This window comes from Eptesicus fuscus, chromosome 8 (assembly GCF_027574615.1).
Source record: "Eptesicus fuscus isolate TK198812 chromosome 8, DD_ASM_mEF_20220401, whole genome shotgun sequence".
Lineage (NCBI taxonomy): Eukaryota > Metazoa > Chordata > Mammalia > Chiroptera > Vespertilionidae > Eptesicus > Eptesicus fuscus.
This window is the reverse complement of record NC_072480.1, coordinates 79,639,449-79,645,575: the sequence shown is the minus strand read 5'-3', so window position 1 is coordinate 79,645,575 and position 6,127 is coordinate 79,639,449. Positions and strand designations below refer to the sequence as shown.

General features: G+C 40.0%; 1 pseudogene; it reads left to right on the top strand.

The window, feature by feature from the left end:
* The first annotated feature begins 5,182 nt into the window (after positions 1-5,182).
* On the top strand, positions 5,183-5,604 carry LOC103288288 (60S ribosomal protein L23a-like; annotated as a pseudogene).
* The last annotated feature ends 523 nt before the right edge of the window (positions 5,605-6,127 follow it).

The window sequence follows — 6,127 nt, the reverse complement described above, 5'->3', positions numbered from 1 at the left end:
CTGGGTTGAGGGACAACCCCTTCCCGTGCAAGAATTTTATGCACTGGGCCTTTAGTGTATTCATAAGCAGCATATATAATTATAAAAGTATCATATGTTTTTTTTCTTTTTGATGGAAATTGTACAAAACAGGATTTATCACAATTCTTTTTTGAAAGGCTTAAATCTGTAGCAATACTACAAAAATCAACTTCATTTGTAACAGTTCATATCTGAAATAAACATGGGAGAAGAGTCACAAATTTGACAACAATCCTAATAATTTACATGACATTACCAACACTAATTTATGAAACAGAAAGATTTTTCTAAATTATAGACAACAAAAATGTTTTGACCAATGATGTTAGAGAAAAAAAACTCATTACCTTTCTAAGGAAAGATATTATAAGATAATCTTTGTCATAGGAAAAGGCAATCAAATTATATGACAGACAAAATTGCAGAAGTCATTATAGTAATATGTCAGCATATTAATTATCATTGGGGTTTTTTCCGGAATTTGTAATATTTGTAACATTATATGAATTTGTAATTTGATGAGATTCCTTCTTACATTCTAAATACATATTCACTTTTTTAATCAAATTTTTCATTCATAATCTTTTTTAAAGTATTCCCTAATTGTATAAGCATTAGACCCACCAAAAAACCTGGAATCTCCCTAATGTAAACTATCAGATATTTGCTGATTTTTCCTTCCTTACCTGATGGTTCTGTGTTTTCTGTGCTAAAGTACAATTTTTCTGTAGCTCTATCTTGTCATATATTTATACAGCAATCCTATTTATGAAATTACTGTTACACATTGATTGGCCTCATGTTATTTGGCATTACCTTTTCCCTGGAAAGAACTATCTTCCACACATTTAATCTCAATGACCTTCAGTTATGTCTCCCATAACAAAGCAGTTCTGAACTCTTGGTATTATCAGCTTCCTAAGTCTTTGACTTCACACCTGAGTTTTAATGGTTTTTGTGTATTATTCTTCTATGACAAAAGAATTTCTTATGTCTCATATATTTTTACTACTGTTTTAGTTCACTTGCTACCTCAGTTTAATCATCTCCAGGGGTCCTCAAACTTTTTAAACAGGGGACCAGTTCACTGTCCCTCAGACTGTTGGAGGGCCGGACTATAGTTTAAAAAAAAAAACTATGAACAAATTCCTATGCACACTGCTAAGTCGGCTGCTAAGCAGGACAGGCAGCAGCGGCAAAAACACCTGGCGGGCTGGATAAATGTCCTCGGCGGGCCGCATGTGGCCCGCGGGCCATAGTTTGAGGACCCCTGAACTGAATACTCCTTCAGTTTTTATTTCTGTCTCTTTTCCTTACCTGCTTTACAAATATTTTATTTTCTCGATAATTTATCAAATGGTCTTAATCCCAAGATTCCACTTAAAAGCTTAGAGGTGGAAGCAGGTTAAAAAGTAGTCTACATTTAGAACCATTAAACACAATTTAACCTACTTTTCTCTGCATGTTTGAAATAACATCGTGGGAAAAAAAGGAATTCTACCAGCTACTAATGTGTTTTTTGTTTTGTTTTGTTTTTTTAACTTGAAAATAACAGAAAGTCTTCAAGATCAATCAGTAATGAAATTAATCTACCATCTACAGACACGATCAAACTATCACAAACTTGGCCTGTGGATGCTTTATGGTTTTCTAAGCACTCTGTGCCCAGTGCTGTGTTAGGAGCCATGTTAGATATTACTGAGATGAAAATGAGAAATTTCTTTACAATGTCAACAAAGACTACATTTTAGGGAGATTTAAGTGTATAATTTAATTTTTATCAATTTGAAGTAAACTGTATTATGTAATACAAAGCCTTCTTGGAATGTGGCAGTAAAAATGTTATTTATATCCATATATATATATATATATATATATATATATTTTAGAGGCCCAGTGCATGATTGAATCATGCATGTGTAGGGTCCCCTACACGCTTTCGCTTTCGATCGCGGGAAAGCTGGGTGCCTGTCTGCTGATGCACCAGGCCTTTCGGAAGCCTCCGGCTCGGCGAAGGCCTGGTGCACCAGCAGACAGGCACCCAGCTCCCCCGCTTTTGATGGTCCACAGCGGGACGTGAGCTCGCTGCCCCAGAGGCCCCTTCTGTTCCACAGCACAGCCATGGCGCAGACGCTGAGCTCGCGCCGCCGCTGGAAACGCGAGCTCAGCGTCCTGCTGGCCCAATCGGTTACCCCGGCCACCCCAAGTCCCGCCCCCTGCGCCTCCCGCTGGCCCAATCGTGGGCGTAGCGGAGTGATAGTAATTTACATATTACCATTTTATTAGGTAGGATATTTGTGCACCTTGAAAGAAACTGTGGGCCGTGAGGCTGCAGTGGGCACAGGGGCAGGTATCGGCCCATTATCTGTGTCCCTGTCTGGCCCCTCCTGCTGCAGCCCCCAGTCCCCTGTCTGCTGATAGCCCCGCACCCACCTCCACCGCTCCCATGCACTGACGGTGCCGACCCCGCTTGCATCTGCTGATGGCACAGAGCAATTGGGGCTGGCATCAGCAGCAGGTGCGAGTGGCGGCTGCTGCCCTGATCACCCCTCAGGAGCAGGGGGAGGTGGAGAAGCCCTGAGGGACGATCAGGGCCGGCAGCTACCACTTGTACACACTGACAACGTTGAGCGATCGGGGCTGGCGCCAGGCACCAGAAGCAGGTGTGAACGGCAGCTCCAGCACTGGCAGCAGGTGCGAGTGGGGTGGGTGCTGCCAGCAGGTGTGAGTGCTAGGCAGGACCATTGCACATGGGAGCAAAGAAGTTTCAGTAACCACCAGGGGCTCGCCCCAATGACAGCGACTGGTGCCCCACCTTGGTCTGGCACCCCCACTCACCTAGTGCATCATCTCACCACCTGCCATGTTCCATGCTCTGCTGCCTGCTGCCGACACCCACCATGTTACACGTACACCCCCTGGTGGTCAGTGCACATCATAGCGACCTGTTGTTTGGTTGTTTGGTTGTCCCACCGTTCAGTCTATTTGCATATTAGCCTTTTATTATATAGGATATATATGGTTTTTTTTTAAAGTATATTTTTATTGATTTCAGAGAGGAAGGGAGAGGAAGAGATAGAAACATCAGTGATGAGAGAGAATCATTTATGATCTGCTGCCTCCTGCAACGCCCCCTACTGGAGATCAATCCCAGGCATGTGCCCTGACCAGGAATTGAACTGTGACCTCCTAGTTCATAGGTTAACACTCAACCACTGAGTGCTGGGCCATCTTCTTCTTTTTAAGGTTAAGTTTATTGAATTATAATTTACAAACAGTAAAAATCACCTTTTTCTGTGTACAATTTTGTGAATATTGATAAATATGTACAGTTACATAATCACTATGATGAAGATACAGAATATTTTCTTCACACTAAAAATTGTCCATGTTTATTTGGAGCCAATCCCCTACTCTCAGCCACAGCTCCTGGAAAACTCTGATAAGTTTTCAGTCCCTACTGTTTTGATATTTCCAGAATCTCTATATATAAAAGCCTAATCGACCATTACGACCAGACCACTGGACCACCAGGTGACAAGTTGCTCAATGCAGGAGCTGCCCCCTGGTGGTCAGTGTGTTCCCACAGCCAACCTCCTGCGGTCCCTCACCCTGGCCTGCCAGCTTGGATAGGCCCCTATCAGAACTGGGCAAGAGGGCCCTGATCTGCCCCAATTGCCGGCCAGGCTGAGAGACCCCACCTGTGCACGAATTCGTGCACTGGGCCTCTAGTATCATATAAATAGAATCATATAGCATATAGCTGTTTGATCCTGAATTTTTTCACATAGCATTATGAGTTTCATCAATGTGGAATTACTATCAGTAGCTTCTTTACTAGGTATGATTTTTTATTAATGTTTCAGCTTACAGATGTACCACAGTTTATTTATCCGTTCTTCACTTGATGAAAAGTTGGTTTATTTCCAATTTTGGTAATAAAGCCACTAGAAAAAAATGTGTATGCCTTATCTGTGAACATATGTTTCTATCTCACTTGGGTAAATACCTAAGAGTGAGATTGCTGAATAATATAAGTAAATATTTAACTTCAGAAGAAATTGCCAAACTGTTTTCCTAAGTGGCTACATCAATTCTGCATCCCCTTTGGCAATATATGAGAATACCAGTTGGCTTGCATATACATTTGTACACACTTGTTATTACCATTTATTTTTCTTTAATTGAGTTTATTCTAACAGGTGCTTAGTAATAACTTATTGTGATTGTAATTTGCATCTCCTATCTCCCTAATGACTAATGATTTTCAGCATTTTTTTCATGTGCTGCAAGGAATGAAGATCCATTTACCCATTTGTCTTTTCTGGTGAAGTGACTGTAAAAATCTCTGCCCATTTTTACTGGATTGTTTTCTTATTGCTGAGTTGTGAAAGAACTATTTGTATACTCTGCAGACCAGTCCTTTCTCAAATATGTGTTTTAAAAATATTTTCCCTAACCTGTCATTATTTTTAACAGTGTCTTTTTAAAAGCGTATTTTTAAATTTTTGATGAAGTCCAATTTATCTAATTTTTTTATTTTATAGTTTTATTTTCTGTGTTTTACCTAAGATATAGTTTCCTATCTCAATTTGCAAAGAGCTTTTTAATGTTTCCTTCTAAAAACATAGGTCTTCTAAGACCTAAAAGTCTACTAAACATTTTGACTTAATTTTTTAAAATATATTTTTATTAATTTCAGAGAGGAAAAGAGAGGGAGAGAGAGAGAAAGGAACATCAGTGATGAGAGACAATCATTGATTGGCCACCTCCTGAATGCCCCACACTGGGGATCTAGCCACAACCTGGACATGTGCACTGACCGGGAATCAAACTGTGAGCCCTTGGCCTATAGGTCAATGTTCAACTACTGAGCCACACAGGCTGGGCTTGACTTAGTTTTTTAAGATAATGTTAGGTCTGGGCCAACATTCATCATTTTTTATATGAATACCCAATGTTTAGAAAATACAAACATTTCTCTTCAGAATTATCTTGAACATCTTTGGAACTTATATGCATATATGTATAACCCACAGACACAGATAATAGTGTGGTGAAGGCCCGGGGGGAAGGGACCTGTGTGGGTAGAGAGGGTCAATGGGGGATAAAACGTGGGTCATCTTTTAACAATAAAGATAAATTTTACCTTTTTACAAAGATGGTGCTGAAAGCTAAGAAGGAAGCCCCTGCCCCTCCCAAAGCCGAAGCTAAAGCAAAGGCTTTGGAGGCAAAGAGAGCAGTGCTGAAAGGCGTCCACAGCCACAAAATAAAGATCTGCACATCACCCACCTTCCAAAGGCCAAAGACACTAAGGCTGCCGAGGCAGCCTAAATATCCTCGGAAGAGCACACCCAGGAGAAACAAGCTTGACCACTATGCCATCATCCAATTCCCCGTGACTACCGAGTCAGCCATGAAGAAGATAGAAGACAACAACTCATTTGTGTTCATTGTGATGTCCAGGCCCACAAGCACAGATCAAACAGGATGTGTAGAAGCTCTATGACACTGATGTGGCCAAGGCCAACACCCTGATCAGGCCTGATGGAGAGAAGAGCCATATGTTCAACTGGCTCCTGACTATGATGCTTTCTTTGGATGTTGCCAACAAAATTGGGATCAGCTAAACTGAGTCCAGCTGCCTAATTCTAAATAGAAAAATTTTTACACTGTAAAAAAAAAAAAAAAAAAAGATAAATTTAAAAAACTGCTAAAGCTTTCTATAAGTATTTTTAAACTATAACTGCTAAAGGGTCTTGTCTATGATAAACTTTACAATACTAATTAAATTACTATATTCAGTATCAATGGCCTCTTCTTTATCAAGTAATAAGATCATAACTAAAGAATAAAATACCTTTGGGAATCTGTTCCCCCCCCCAATTTTTTTTACCACGCTATGGGTGAGATGTATTTTTGAAATTTCTATTCTGTCCTATTGACCTCTGTGTCTATCTTCTTAGCTATAACATTGTTTTAATAATTATAGCTTTAAGGTAATTTAAATAGTGTGAGTCCTGTACTTATGTTCTTTTTCAAAATTGTTTTAATTATTCCATTTCTATGGGAATTTCGTGTACATTTTAAAATAAGCTTATTAATT